This window comes from Schistocerca piceifrons, chromosome 3 (genome assembly GCF_021461385.2).
Source record: "Schistocerca piceifrons isolate TAMUIC-IGC-003096 chromosome 3, iqSchPice1.1, whole genome shotgun sequence".
In the NCBI taxonomy this organism is placed as follows: Eukaryota; Metazoa; Arthropoda; class Insecta; order Orthoptera; family Acrididae; genus Schistocerca; species Schistocerca piceifrons.
Window position 1 is genome coordinate 551,154,492 of NC_060140.1, and position 16,792 is coordinate 551,171,283.

The 16,792-nt window shown below is 44.1% G+C and overlaps 1 protein-coding gene and 1 non-coding gene across 5 annotated transcripts in view; one reads left to right on the forward strand and one right to left on the reverse strand.

Annotated features, from left to right (window-relative positions):
- The window catches only part of LOC124790073 (supervillin), a 471,354-nt gene that overhangs the window by 180,555 nt on the left and 274,007 nt on the right, over positions 1-16,792 (forward strand). The gene's annotated exons all lie outside the window — the stretch shown is intronic.
- Trnat-ugu lies at positions 714-788 on the reverse strand. The gene has a single exon. It is a non-coding gene; the product is annotated as a tRNA-Thr (tRNA).

Below are 16,792 nucleotides of genomic sequence, written 5' to 3' on the forward strand. Positions count from 1 at the left end.
ACACACACACACACACACACACACTTCCACGACGTGAGGACGCACACTGTAGGTACAGGCACTGTCTCAGCTAGCAGCTGTAGCCAGCCGACGCCACGTAATTAAAACACAGGGAACTTGAACTGGCTTAGGTGTTGTGCATTCCGACGGCCTTGGGCAATTCCAGCAGGACAATGCGACATCTCACACGTCCAGAATTGCTACAGAGTTGCTCCAGGAACAGTCTTCTGAGTTTAAACACGTCCCGGACATGAACATTATTGAGCATATCTCGGATGCCTTGCAACGTGCTCTGATAAGAGATCTCCACCCTCTCGTAATCTTACGGATTTATGGACAGCCCTGTAGGATTCGTGATGTCAGTTCCCTGCAGTACTACTTCAGACGTTAGTTGAGCCCAGGCCACTTTGTGTTGCGGCAGTTCTGCGTGTTCACGGGGGGCCTACACGATGTTAGGTGGGTGTACAATAAATGGCATCCCTGACCGCCAGAAGCTCCGCTGTATAGATGCAGATTTCAAGTGGAAGTGCAATCATTTGATAGGTGTCATTGGGGAGAGTGTCAAGATTATGTATGACGGTAGTATCTGTTCCCGAAAGAACAGTTACCGTGGATGACCATGCAGCTTTGCTAGAAATGAAATGATAATTAAATGGACACCCTAGCTGCAAACAGGCGTTGATGTATTTCGTTAAGGACATGTTGAAAATGTGTGCCCCGACCGGGACTTGAACCCGGGACCTCCTGCTTACATGGCAGACGCTCTATCCATCTGAGCCACCGCGGGCACAGAGGATAGTGCATCTGCAGGGACTTATCCCTTGCATTCTCCCCGTGAGATCCCCAATGAAATACATCAACGCCTGTTTGCAGCTAGGGTGCCCATTTAATTATCATTTCATTTCTAGCAAAGCTGCATGGTCATCCACGGTAACTGTTCTTTCGGGAACAGATACTACCGTCATATATAGTTAAAATATGGCTTCCCGGCCATTGACCTTCTTGTGCGAATGCACACGCTATGCCCGAACTCGTACGGGACTTGGCAGATTAATCTTCCACGAGTAATGAGTATGATGGGCAAACATTTCTTAGGCGCACTACGAATGTAGTGGTGTGGACATGTTGGGAATGTGGATCTCACGGGGAGCGTGCAAGGGATAAGTCCCTGCAGACGCACTATCCTCTGTGCCCGCGGTGGCTCAGATAGATAGAGCGTCTGCCATGTAAGCAGGAGGTCCCGTGTTCGAGTCCCGGTCGGGGCACACATTTTCAACATGTCCCCAATGAAATACATCAACGCCTGTTTGCAGCTGGGGTGTCCATTTAATTATTATTTCAGAGTGTTAAGAAGTGGTATTCCATTGTTCGACTCGCAGTTCTATTTCCGAGCGTACTGTGGCCAATATCGTTCAATAAATTGCTCCAGTTCGTAAGTGATGTCCGTCCCGCTTTTCTAAATTGTGGAGCAAGTATGAGCCCGAGTCTGTATTAAAGGTGACATCAAACTGATATTGAAAGCAAGGTAGCTTCGTTTCCTTTTAGATTACTGGTTACGGATTTCGCCATTTCCCGTAGCTTCTTACAAGAAGAGGAGATAGCTTCGTGCTTTTGCTGTGAAGTGCTCATGGTCGATACTACATTTATGGACTTACGATCAGAAATCGATAAAAAACTCAAGAAAAATGTGTCTGAGTATTTCTTCGCATCTTCAGTGGCATTTCGGAAGCTTTCAGGAATTTATACCCCCGTTCTAAAGGTCAGGGGGATCACCTTATAATGGAGAACACCTAATTTATTCAAAGAATATTTCGTCGCGTTTCTTATAGCATGTTTCCGTAGTCGAAGACAGAGCGGTTGTAGCCATTACACAAAATCAATAGTATCGTACGGTCCACTCTCAACTCCAAACGCAAGCAACTGTTCTTATTTCGAGGGTGGTTTGAAAAGTTGTCGGAATCACCACGAGAGGTCAGCGATAGCGCAACGAGTTGTTGAAGTGATATTCATCGGATTGTTGCCTGTAAACACGTGCCACGTCAGTGCTCTTGGAAGAGAGCTGTGGCGGTGATGTGGCTCTGTTGTTGTCCCGGCTTTGTGATTTGCGAAAATGGAAAAATCGAGATTCGAGCAGTGATTAAGTATTTCGTAAAAAAAGATATGAATGCAAAGGACATTCCTGCCGATTTCCAGAATACTCTCGGGACTCTGCTCCTTCATATTAAGCTGTTGCCAAGTGAACAAATGAATTTAAACTGGGTCGGGAGAGCTTAGATGATAATCTGCGCAGTGGTCGACTAAGATGTGTCACTACTCCAGAAATCATTGCAAAAGTGCACAAAATAGTCATGGTGGATCGCCGATAGAAAGTTCGTGAAATTGCTCACGCATTCCAGATGTCATCTGAAAGGGTATATCACATTTTAACTGAAGAATTAGAATGAAAAAATCGTCTCTAAGATAGGTGCCGCAAGTCTTGGATCAAAAACGCATGAGACTGGACATACCGAAACAATGCTTGGCCCGTATTGGGAGAAACGAACAAGATTTTTTGCGCCGTTTTGTGACCACTGATGAAACTTGGGTGCACTACTATACCCCAGAGACAAAATAACAAAGCAGTGGAAACACGTCGATTCTCCGCCACCAAAGAAAGCAAAGACAATTCCTTCGGCGGGAAAGGTCATGGCATCAGTGTTCTGGGATGCGAAGGGAATTCTGTTTGTAGATTATCTCCCCACTGGACAAACAATTACTGGAGAACACTATGCTAACCTCCTGGACAAATTGCAACAAAAGATACGCGATAAATGGCCAGGTTTAGCAAGTAAGAAAGTCATCTTCCATCGAGAAAATGCCCGCCCGCACACATGTGCAGTCGCCATGGCAAAATTACACGAACTAAGGTATGTATTGTTGCCACACCCGCCTTATTAACCTGATATGGCTCCGTCAGACTTCCACCTCTTCCCAAAACTGAAAATTTTTCTCGGTGGACGAAGATTCACTTCAAACGAAGAATTAATTGATAGCCAGAGTTGGCAACTATATTGCAGGCCTCGAGGAAACTAATTCTCCAGATGGAAGCAAGGGACTGGAACATCGTTGGACCAAGTGCATTAATCTACAAGGAGACTACGATGAAAAATAAAAAAAGTTTCGTGATGTAAGTACTTTTTTTATATTCCGTTCAGAGAACTTTTCAAACCACTCTCGTATATTCGCACATCTATCCACATTGTTTGTTAGGTACTCAGTATGATGACTACACGTTAGTTTCCAGTTTACTTTAACTCCACGTAGATTAGCATGCGACCGTACTTGAATATCATACGCAATAAGTGTTCCTTTGTCTTCTTCGCATCGGCGTTCCGAAAAACACAGAACAGACTGGTCGAGCCTGTTTGTCACTGTGCTGCGCGCAGCCCGGCGTACCCCGAAAGATATCTGCGGTCGTGAGCACGGTCGGCGTCGCGTCCGCAGGCAAGCACGGTCCGCCCGATTGTCTCCGGCATCACTTAGGCAGATCTCAGCCCTAATGGGCCTGGCGCGCCGCCTGCCATTACGTAATCACCGGACGGCGTTCCCAACTCATAAATATAACTCGTCCGGCCACCGGCGTCTCTGGGAGTACACGGTCCCGAGGCCTATAAGCAATCGAGCGAATGTGCGAGGCCGCAGTCCTGCATATCATCGACTTTTGTTGCCCGGCAGCGTATATCTGTATCACAGAGTGTAATGTCAGACTGTCGCTGTCTTCAGTCCAGAGACTGGTTTCATGCAGCTCTCCAGGCTACTCTATCCTGTGCAAGCTTCCTCATCTTCCAGCACCTACTGCAACCTACATCCTTCTGAATCTGCTAAGTGTATTCATCTCTTGGTCTTTCTCTACGATTTTTACTCTCCACGCTACCCTCCAATACTAAATTGGTGATCCCTTGATGCCTCAGAATATGCCCTACCAACCGATCCCTTCTTGTAGTCAAGTTGTGCCACAAATTTCTCTTCTCTCCAATGCTATTCAATACCTCCTCATTAGCTATGTGATCTACCCATCTAATCTTCAGCATTCTTCTGTAGCACCACATTTCGAAAGCTTCTATTCTCTTCTTGTTTAAACTAATTATAATCCATGTTTCACTTCCATACATGGCTACACTCCATACAAATACTTTCAGAAACGGCTTCCTGACACGTAAATCTATACTCGATGTTAACAAATTTCTCTTCTTCATAAACGCTTTCCTTGCCATTGCCCGTCTACATTTTATATCCTCTTTACTTCGACCATCATCAGTTATTTTGCTCCCCAAATAGCAAATCTCCTTTACTATTTTAAGTGTCTCATTTCCTAATCTAATTCCCGCAGCATCACCCGATTTAATTCGACTACATTCCATTATCCTCGTTTTGCTTTCAAGACACTGCCCATTCCGTTCAGCTGCTCTTTCAGGTCCTTTGCTGTCTCTGACAGAATTAGAATGTCACTGGCAAACCTCAAAGTTTTCATTTCTTCTCCATGGATTTTAATGCCTACTCCGAACTTTTCTTTTGTTTCCTTTATTGCTTGCTCAATATACAGATTGAATAACATCGGGGATAGGCTACAACCCTGTCTCACTCCCTTCCCAACCACTGCTTCCCTTTCATGGGCCTCGATTCTTATAATTGCCACCTGGTTTCTGTACAAATTGTAAATAGCCTTTCGCTCCCTGCATTTTACCCCTGCCACCTTCACAATGTGAAAGAGAGTGTTCCAGTCAGCATTGTCAAAAGCTTTCTCTAAGTCTAGAAACGCAGGTTTGCCTTTTCTTAATCTTTCTTCTAAGATAAGTCGTGGGGTCAGTATTGCCTCACGTGTTCCAACTTTTCTACGGAATCCGAACAGATCTTCCCCGAGGTCGGCTTCTATCAGTTTTTCCATTCGTCTTTAAAGAATTCGTGGTAGTATTTTGCAGCCGTGGCTTATTAAACTGATAGTTCGGTAATTTTCACATCTGTCTACACCTGCTTTCTTTGGGATTGGAATTATAATATTCTTCTTGAAGTCTGAGGGTGTTTCGCCTGTCTCATACATCTTGCTCACCAGATGGTAGAGTTTTGTCAGGACTGGCTCTCCCAAGGCTGTCAGTAGTTCTAAAGGAATGTTGTCTACTCGCGGAGCCTTATTTCGACTTAGGTCCTTCAGTGCTCTGTCAAACTCTTCACGCAGTATCATATCTTCTATTTCATCTTCATCTACATTCTCTTCCATTTCCATAATATTGTCCTCAAGAACATCGCCCTTGTATAGACCGTCTATATACTCATGCCACCTTTCTGCTTTCCCTTCTTTGCTTAGAACTGGGTTTCCATCTGAGCTCTTGATGTTCATGCAAGTGGTTCTCTTTTCTCCAAAGGTCTGTTTAATTTTCCTGTAGGCAGTATCTATCTTACCCTAGGGGTATGCGGCTCTTACCCTAGTGATATGCGTCTCTACATCCTTACATTTGTCCTCTAGCCATCCCTGCTTAGCCATTTAGCACTTCCTGCCGATCTCATTTTTGAGATGTTTGTATTCCTTTTTGCCTGCTTCATTTATTGCATTTTTGTATTTTCTGCTTTCATTAATTCAATATTTCTTCTGTTACCCAAGGATTTCCATTAGCCCTCGTCTTTTTACCTACTTGATCCTCTGCTACTTGCACTTTTTCATCTCTCTGAGCTACCCATTCTTCTTCTACTGTATTTCTTTCCCCCATATTTGTCAATCGTTCCCTAATACTCTCCCTGAAGCTCTCTACAGCCTCTGGTTCTTTCAGTTTATCCAGGCCCCATCTCCTCAAATTCCCACCTTTTTGCAGTTTTTTCAGTTTTAATCTACAGTTCATAACCAATAGATTGTGGTCAGAGTCCACATCTGCCCTTGGGAATGTCTTACAATTTAAAACTTGGTTCCTGAATCTCTGTCTTACCATTATACAATCTATCTGAGACCTTCCAGTCAGACTACAAATTCAAAATCACCCAAGGTTCAATCACTGGTAAGTTCAAGATTTTATTCTGTGGCTTATCACTTCTTTCACCTCTAAAAGTGGACAGTTAATGTTAAAAAAAAAAAAGCGTAACTGCTCCGCTATTCGGAATTCACGTTAAACTGCGTATGCTTCTGTAACTGGGTGGAGGCGCCATGGAGCGTAGGAAGAATTAGCTGCTTAAATTCCTCTGTGCGCGCTTTATTTAGTCTAATCTTGCCCTAGTGCTCTCTAGGGGAGCGACACGTAGCGATTGTGCTATAGTCCTAGATTACTCACATAATATTAGTTCTTGAAACTTCGTAAAGCCTTTTTTACACGGGACGGGTTTCTCACCACGAAGCACGCCAGACGTGGTTGCTGCACGCACTGAAACGACCTGCTACATCTCGCGGAACGTGGTCCTCACCGTATCTGCGACTTCTGCGTTCGTCAGCGGCAGGCTATAGCACCTGGTGCGTAAATTACAGAGTTTCTTTTCGAAAATGGACGCACGTGAAATAGCTGCGTTAATTCTGTTAGTGATTGCCAAGGAAAGAGGAGGAAATCGCTAACAGACTGTGATCGATGACTTGAAAGGCGAATAATGCTGTACAAAGATCTGACAAACGTAGTTGCAGAAGTTATTCGTCAACTCAGTTTTAAATCGAATAGAGTGAAAGTACGGTGTCTAATGTCAGTTTGCGCATGCGTAATATCCACGTTCTTCAATAAAACCAATATAATAGCAAAAATTTCCACTGTGGAACGTGTGTTTACTTTCTGACATAGACTAGCAGGTACGTTAACGTTTCTGGCCACGGGGGAAACATTCTAGACAGTGGTCTTTGCTACAGTGATTGCTGCAGATTCGTTATTTACAATAAATAACGTCGACTTCTGCAGATAATACTGCTATTAACTGAATAAGAAAGACCCAGTATGTCTTGGAAAACAGAAGGTGACTGCGAATCTGCTACCTTTCTCTTCATAGTTCACGACACTATCAACTTATCAGCTACGGCTTGGACATGGCAGTCAGGCCTCTTTGTATGGGAAACACTGTCTAAAAGACACTGTCTATAAATGCTATGTATACCTTTATGAAATTCCCCATAAACAAGCCCTCACAATTTGAGAAGAATAGTGATGTCCATACCAACAACACCAGAGGAAAAATGACCTTCATTAACTGCTGTTAGAAATGTCAGTGGTTCAGAAAGGAGTTCAACAGGCAACATAAAAACTTTTTGATGTGCCCAATAACGTAATTTTACCGATAGATATCAAAGAAAGTTCAAATACAACCTAAAATCATTTCTCTTGGACAGCTGCTTCTTGAACATGGAATAATTTTTATTTAAAAACTATAGGCTTGTAAAAAACAGTTTTTAGTATAATTGCATGAGGACGACTCGTGCTGACAGAGTTCCCTACAAACTTGTTCATCTACATAGATAGTTCATCCATCTGGGAATCGAAAATCTCCTCGATTTTTGCCTGTTATCGACATCGATACCGACAAGTTATTGGACCCTGGAACTGCAGTACTTTCGTGAACGTTTTAATTTCAAGTTCGAAGTCGGATAACAAATGAGAAAAAAAATATTCCTTTGTTTGAATTAACAGTTTTCTGATATTTTCCTTTATTTTTGCTGTGAAACCTTGCTTCTTGCCAAATTTAATGATTGTGGGTGAACCTGAAGGTTTTTAATGTCTCAAAATGTATCAAAATATGTGACATAAATGACCGTAGTTTTTGGTTGCGTTGACTTAGAAGCTTAACCATTTTACATCACCAAGGGACTATAGACCTTAGTATGTTACGTAAATTTCGACGGGATACGTCAACCCGTTCCTGAGAAAAGGGAGTCTTCACAGACGGACGGACCGACAGACAATCGAACATTAAATTAAAAATAAATATTTTTTTCGTGTGATATCAATACAGATTGTTTTCGAATTTTTTCTGTACTTTTACTACGAAAACTTGCTGCTTACCAAATTTCATGATTCTAACCCAAAGGGAAATAACGTATAGATTTGATGATTGAGTTTACGTGTGTCAAAATGTGCGACATAAATGGCCGTACCGTTTCCGTGCATTGATTTAGAAGCGCACATTTATTACAACGCCAAGAGACCGTAGACTTCAGTACGCGACGTAAATTTCAACTTGATACTTCTACTTGTTACTGAGGAAAACGGTTTTTAACAGTGGGACAGGCAGTGTTCCGTTTTTACCGATTCAGGTACGGAATCCTAAAAATGTTATGTTCATTAACGTTGGCAATAATCATGCATACATGTTTTGTAAACTGGCTCGTTCGACGTCATTTCGACAAAAGAACACGTGACTGACTGACCGACCCTGTCCGGAGCTCACGTCCCCGCACGGCCGTGGGCAGCTGATCAGCCTGTCGGCAGGAAGGAAGCTGCGCGGCGGTGAGCCCGCCAGCTAGCCAGTGCCCAGCCACACTTGCAGGTCGGCTCCGCACAGCTGTTTCCGGGAAGCTCGGGCTGGTGTCGGATGGCCGTATCGGGCGCCGCCAACAGTAGCCCGTCCGCGTCCTTCCTGTCGGCCGTCCCCGATGGCTGCTCTTGCGCTACGTATTAGGAGCTCGCCTCGAGGATGTGCTGTTTGCTGACTGCTGAGTCGTAAAGTAGCGCGCGGCACGTTTTATGAGCGCACTGTGTGTCCTTACCGTCCTCGCACAAACGTTTTACCCTCATCGTGGCAAGAACTAGGACCATTATCAAATGTAGGATTGCGCTGGGGTGTATTCACGATCTACTTGCAGGCTGGTCTCTGATGCCATGTTCTATTTTCTTAAAGACGATGGCTTGTTTCACGACGAGAACGCACATTCTACACAGTAGTGATTCGAAGAAAATAATACAGGTTTCCTCATCTTGACAGTGTACTGTCGTCAGTTAGAAGTTATGTTGAACGTCTGTATGTTACCGCGGAAGGTATCTAGCGATTTTCAGGCAGTGGTTCCTATTGGGGAAAGCGGTAGGTACCTTCCGACAGTTTGTATTTCCATTGCCTCCATAAACGTCTATTTAAAAAGTTTGCAATCTCTCCGCACCTACCTCGCCAATCCGTCTCCACCTCCGCCGTCGTCTTCCTTCAACCCGGTTCATGAGTTCAGATTTTCGCCATACGTAATTCACTCAACGAGGTCATAGTCGTGCACGTTTATTATTTACGTTTGTATTTGAATATTGAGGGCCAACTTCGCTGAAGACTGAGGACCAACTGCGCACGTAATTATTAAACATATTGCAAAATTACGGTGGTAGAGTGATAATAAAGCAATCACCTTCTCGTGTACTTTGCCGTTATGGATGAAGTTGGAGGCTTAGTTTCTAGATGCCAATTTTGGGATTACTGAAATGCGGAGGGCGTAATGTTTGGTGCTACAGGACATTTGGAGAAAGTCGTATATATTTTCGTTACCTGAAACCTTTCCTGTTTGCTGAACCTGCAGGGTTCGCAGGAGAGCTTCTGTAAATTTTGGAAGGTAGGAGACGAGATACTGGCAGAAGTAAAGCTGTGAGGACGGGGCGTGAGTCGTGCTTGGGTAGCTCAGTTGGTAGAGCACTTGCCCGCGAAAGGCAAAGGTACCGAGTTCGAGTCTCGGTCCGGCACGCAGTTTTAATCTGCCAGGAAGTCTCAGGATGTCTCAGTCCCTTTATGATGGGTTTATTTCACAATGTGCGTGGAGCTGTGGCGTGTCTGCATATTTCTGCTTAATATTTACCATATTTCCATATTGTCTGCAGGAATTGTTTCAGGGTGCGCATTAAATAGTCTTAAATCATTGTACTTGAGAGATATCGAACCCCATTCAAAGTACATGACTGAATAAAAATATGGAGCTATTCTAGGGTCTCTATAGTTTAAAAAAGTTGGTCTGTACGATAGAATAAGGCGTAAAGCACACGTAAAAAAAATTTGGTACAGCGAAGGTACAGCTAGTCTGCATACTTAAAGAGTGCCGTGTGTAAAGTTTAATTGTAATTTTAGTACCGAGCTAGCGCAACGGTAAGACACTGGACGCTTAGGTCCTTAAGGATCTCGTCGTCGATGGGATGTTAATTTTTCTATCCTTTTCTGATTTTTATAACTTTTTCAAAGGAAGACCGATCACTAGCGTATAATGTATTTTAATTCTAATTAGAGCAGAAACGATTTATTGTTCAGAAACCTAGGCAACGAGGCAATGGAACCGAATATTTTGTAGAAGCAGTTGGTTACGTAGTTAGAAACTAGATGAATATTAGATACCATAACGTCGAACACACTTAAAGATTTGCCTTGGTCGGAATAGGAGATGATAAACACAGAGGTAAATGGGCACTAAGTAACGTCCTCAAGATTATCACCACATCGTAGGACGCTTCTAGGAGTATGCATAAAAAATCTAAATTCTTATGTGACAGAAACAGTACAGAGCAGAGCGTAGGAATTTTGCGTCAGTAAGGTTTGCCCCTATCAGAGACGGTACGCGGCGTCTGCGAATAGACCAGCGTGAGCGCTGAGGTGGCGCGTGGAGCCTGATAAACACGATGTCGCAGTCCAGACACCGCACTCAGAGGTTAAGGCGGTTAACTCCCCTCATTCAGGAAGACGATTGTTGACAGCACGGCAGTAGCTGCTAGACTAGCCTCTTAGTCACACTGCATGACTCATTACTGGGTGGCTGTGAAAGCTGGCGGGCTTGTAGTTGTGTGTCACACGTAGCGAGTGACTTGGCAATAAGTACGCTGGCGCAGACGTTAGTTAGTTTATGCGCCAGAATGCAGCCGCAGCGTCTGGTCGCTCATTCGGACTGTTCGGCGTCATCCGAAATGCCTTAGAAAGAGGGACAGTTCTCGCTACGTCGGAACAACTTTCGAATACTTTTACGTTTTTAGAAAATTCATTAAGTATACGCCATAAATAATAAAATACACAGAAATGTGTAATTACGGGTTATATTTACATTTTAGTGCAAAAGGGAAGAAATTGTAGCTGAGGAACAGATATTGGCCGTTAGGAGAGCAAAACAGACAATTGCTATTACTATTACTTATACTGCCGCGTAGGATTAGCCGAGCGGTCTAGGCGCTGCAGTCATGGACTGTGCGGCTGATCCCGGCGGAGGTTCGAGTCCTCCCTCGGGGTTTTTTGTGTGTGTGTGTGTGTGTGTGTGTGTGTGTGTGTGTGTTTGTGTGTGTGTGTGTGTGTGTGTGTGTGTGTGTGTGTGTTTGTCCTTAGGATAATTTAGGTTAAGTAGTGTGTAAGCTTAGGGACTGATGAGCTTAGCAGTTAAGTCCCATAAGATTTCACACACATTTGAACATTACTTATATTATCTCCTTCGACACCTTTTCGGCGTTTGCTGACCGCCTTATTCATTTTTACTAGTGTACATCTAATAAAGACGATCTCGATTCGATGCAGAGGCTACACAGATGTTTGTTAAAGCAAGAGAAAAATGTTTTTTCTGAACTGTTTCTTTAAAAATAATAGTATTTCCTGCATAACACTTGCGGTGAATCTTAAGTGCTTCCTTATTTTGATACACGTGGTAAAGGTTGATTAAAAATTATTTTCATTGGTTTCTTCAACAGCTATACAGCCATGTCATCAGGTTTCCTTGTTCTTTTTTTATCCATTTGAAAACCAGGGTCTGCCGAACCCTGCGAAATATTTCGGTATGGAGGCAAATACTTGCTCGTGTTATTTTGTTTTCCAATAGACTGTGTTCTTGTGTAGGAAATGTGAAGAAATGTTAACTGTAGAAATGTGCTCCGTATTTGTCATGGACTCTGCTCCGTACCATGAATTAAACATCGTCACAGCGCGGAATATTCTGCCTACTACAGTGCTAAAGACGTCGATATGGTACGCCGAAACACAATAATGGTAATAATAATAATAATAATAATAATAATACACAGAGGATGCACTACTTGAAATCTTTATCGTGTTAACAGATTCTTTCTGCACATCCTGGTAGCACAGTATTGTAATATTTAAGGGTGACGAAGAAACTCATTATATTTGCTTCGACTAATATTGTAACCGAACCCTATTTATTTACTTTTCTACCGGTGACTGGACAATTGAAACACATTATATTTGCTTCGACTAATATTGTAACAAAACCCTATTTATTTGCTTTCTACTGGTGACTGGGCAATGGAAAAATGGCACCTTATCTCGGACGTAACTCTAGTGAATTTCCATCTCTTTTATTAGTAATACCTATGCGGGACGCGGTACATCCTCCCTCTCCTCCCCCCTCCCCCCCACTCCTTCCTCATCCGGTTACAAAAGTAACAACGTACGCAGGAAGGAGCAGTATATTTGCGACATTTTCTCCTGTGATGTCAGAGGTTATAATGCACATATCCTCGAATGTTATCGAGCAGTATCGCACTAACAACGGTGGATATTAAAACTCGGGCGCGGGACCCAAGCTTCCTTTCTTTTTATTCAGGCAAAACTCCTTTCTGAATAATGCATGTATATGGCGTTATAAAGCGGCTATTTACATACCGTACCCATCACGAGACTTGTACTCGGCAGAATACAGGGTGTCACGTGAAACTTTCATGGTTTCCAAATGCACTTACAAAAGAGAAAGACGTACATACTTGTGGTTTGCGGCATCATGTAAAACAGTTCAGTTTTGTTCAGACAATTAATCCACTTCTGCCTGGGATCCCGTTGTAACCAATGAAATGTCTCGACGATATTCTTTCTAAATTTATGTGCGCAAAAGCTTACCTGGGGTGATGGAGGTTACGGCCTTCAGTTTTGGGGAGATGGCCAAGGTCAAATACAAGCGAGTAATAAACAATTGTCAGGACTGCCTTTGGCAGTAAGTCAGAGATAATAATACTGTCTCTGAGGATTGCGTAGTTCAATAGTATGATCATTTCTTCCATATATTTAATAAGTAATGACTACTGGAAATTTGTGCCAGACAGGGATTCGAGTGCATATACCACGCTTATTGCTAAAATTTGCCCTAACCGTTGGTCTATTTGAGCACAACGCCATGTCTAACTGAAAGTTTCGTTGTCACTAAAGTTTTCACGCATGATTTCGGAACAAGGCTAACATTGCTGACTGTGAAAGTTTGAGTTAGACCTGGACACTCATTCAACTTAGTGGCGCTCTGCTGCTACTGCTGCTTTAGCGTCTTAGGGCAGGCAGCCCTGCGACACCCCGTAGGATCAACTTGTCCACGAGCAAGCGCTAGAACAGCAGCGGACCGCCGCTTAGATGAATAATTGTCCAAGTGAAACTTCCTGGCAGATTGAAAGGCAAAGGTCCCGAATTCGAGTCTCTGTCCGGCACACAGCTTTAATCTGCCAGGAAGTTTCATATCAGCGCACACTCCGCTGCAGAGTGAAAAATCTCATTCTGGAATTGTCCAGGTGTCTGTACAGGTACATTTTGAAACTGTTCGAGGAAGACGTGCAGGTGGGGAGGAGGGGGGGGGGGGGTCTTAGAGGAACCCTTCGCCGGTTTATTCACGCAGGTGTCAATGTCGCACCATCCTGTGATCACACCACAGGAGGGTGCAAAATAGGAGTGCTGAAGACGCATGAACATCCTTTGCTGCCTCGGATCATTTAAGTCGAATGGTTTTGAACGGTCACTAATGGCTCCATACAGTGTACCAGAACAAAAACTGGAGTCAAGCTACACTCCAAAGGCTTCAGATAACGTTGAAAGGGGTTGCAGCCCACGATATCCTTGGAGAAGGGTTGAATCATCGAGAAGGTGTCACGATTGACGAGCGTTGTCAGGAACGTCGTCTTGCTGCTCATGGCCCTACGAACTGCTGTTTTCGAATGCTGCCATGGGAATCAGCGCCCCAGGGAAAGGGACTGTTTCATTGGGACCATTTAATCCACCTCCTGAGGGATTCTCATGACAGTTCTCAACGGCGGTGAGTCTGAAATGAATCCCTCTTCCACCATTAAGAAAACAGAGTGATTTCAACGCTGAGTGTTGCGATTCTGGTCCCCGTCGCAGAGATGTCAAAAGAAGAAGTGAACTGGGGTAAGATGGGGCTGTGACACGTCCACAGTGGCGGTGGGTAGAATTATCACGAAATTTGGCGCCAGTGTGACGTCGTTAACCTACCTTCCACCTGACACGAACTTCTGAGCTCCGGCCTTCCTTTCGCATGTGTCGACACCTTGCTGTTTGATGCGTTACCCTGTCCGGGGGTGACGTCGCAGGGCGCCATGTCCTTGCACCACTACAGAGGAAGGTTGTAGGATTCTTTGAGAGGAGTTTCAAACTTAACCGTCGCAATAGGAGACGATTATGGCGTTTCGAAAAAGTAAATCTTTTAATTGTGTTAGTGTACACTGACGTGACAAAAGTCATGGGATACTTCGTCATATCGTGTCGGATCTCCTTTGGCCGGTGTAGTGCAGCAGTTCGACGTGGCATGGACTCAACAAGTCGACGGAAGTCTCATGTAGAAATATTGAGCCATATAGCCGTCCATAATTGTTACCGGTGTTGGATTTTGTGCACGAACTGACCTCTCGATTATATCACATAAATGTTCGATGGAATTCATGTTGGGCGGCCAAAGCATTCGCTCGAACTGTCCAGAATGTTCTTCAAACCAATTGCGAACAATTTAGGCCTCGTGACACGGCGCATTTTCATCCATAAACTCCATCGTTGTTCACTGCAAATGGTCTCCAAAAAGCCGAACATAACCATTTCCAGCCAATGATCGTTCAGATTGACCAGAGGCCCCTGCCCATTCCATGTAAATACAACCCACACAATTACGGAGTCACCACTAGCATGCACAGTGTCTTATTGCCAACTTGGGTCCGTGGCTTCGTAGGGTCTGCGCCACACTCGAGCCTTACCATTAGCTCTTGCCAACTGAAATTTGGACTCATCTAATCAGGCCACGGTTTTCCAGGCTTCTGGGGTCCAACCGATATGTCAAAATGGTTCAAATGGCTCTGAACACTATGGGACTTAACTGCTGAGGTCATCAGTCCCCTAGAACTTAGAACTATTTAAACCTAACTAACCTAAGGACATCACACACATCCATGCCCGCGTCAGGATTCAACGCGCAGTTTCAGACCAACCGATATGTCACGACCCAGGAGAGGCGCTACAGGCGATGTCGTGCTGTTAGGAAAGACATTCGCGTCGGTCGTCTGCTGCCAGAGCCCATTAACGCTAAATTTAGCCGCACTGCCGTCGTACGTCTACTATTGATTTCTGCGGGTTGTCTGTTAGGACTGACAACTCTACGCAAACATCGCTGCTCTCAGTCGTTAAGTGAAGGCCGTCGGCTTTAGAGTTGCCCGTGTTGAGAGGTAATGCCTAAATTTAGCATTGTCTGCACACTCTAGACGCTGTGGATCTGGGAATATTGAAATTACTAATGATTCCTATGCGTCTAGCTCCAGCTGCCATTTCACGTCCAAAGTCTGCTAATTTCCGTCGTGCGTCCATAATCACGTCGTAGACCTTTCCACATGAATCACACGAGAAAAAATGACACCTCCGCCAATGCACTGCCCTCCGCTTTTATACAATGTGTGCGCGGTACTACCGCCAACTGTATTCGTGCATATCGCATCCCACGACTCAGTGTATAACAAGCTATGAAAATGCGTTGTGGCCGCGAGCTCTTTCACATTTACGCGGCAGATCGGCACATTTAGTTGTTCCTCCAATGACTTTACAGATAACAAACTTGCAGGCTCATATCGGTCTGAACCGTGAGGATTGCAGCAGTAGGTGTGTCGTAATGCCCGCTGGCCGCAGCTGTGAGCTCGAGGCGTGGGAGAGGTGAGGAACCCGGGCTGCCTTCTCGGAATGGGAACGCACGCGCCTTATCACAGCTGGCCGAGGTGCTTAATCCGCAACGCGCCACCTCTCCTTTCCTGTCCTGCCCTGCCCTCCCCTCTCCTCTTCTCTGCAAGTCACTGCCCCGTACCAAACAAAGGCTGCGCCCACCAGTTCAGTCCTCTCTGTCGCCACACCTACGATAATTAGCGATCACTAAGAGCGGCGCCGCTGCTGCGGATAATGCGGTATTAGTTGTTGTTTGTGTGGCTGCATCGCAAATGCCGGAGATCAAATTATAAATGCTGTTCTGTAGCTTAGTATTTCCATTCTTTCCCGAGTGTTATGAATTCCCTACTATCTGCTGGTAATCTTATCGCGGAATATGTTTATTATACCCATGATATTACTGTAAGTGTTCCGCGAGGCCTCCAATTTTATGACGCACGTAGAATTGGTTGCTTTTACTATGGGCTTTGTGAGGTTTCATGTCGTGATTGTGTGGCACAGAGATATCGTTATAAGCATTCAAATAGTTCATTTTTTGCTTTAACGCATTTCTTTTGCCGTTAGAGGTATTTATAAAAGGGTCATGATGTGTAACTTTCCATGCACGAGTTTATGTATTATTTTAAATTTATTGCACTCTTGATATACTTTTTTTGTTGTCAGTGGCGAAATATCATTTCAGAACCAAAAAAATAATGATTGGAAAGTGTAGTCAGTATTACGCTGTTTATTTTATATACACGCATAAAAAACATGGAACTTTTTAACACTACTTTGTACAGTAGCATAGTATATTTTAGTTGAGTGATTTGGCTCTTCTATTATGTGAGAAGGGACCGTCGTTTTACATAGGATGTTTATCAGCAAGTCTGCCTTGTTTTAATTTCTTCCAGGTTCCACTTCTATTTGAATAACATTGGCCTAGAGCCTCAGGACTTCCATT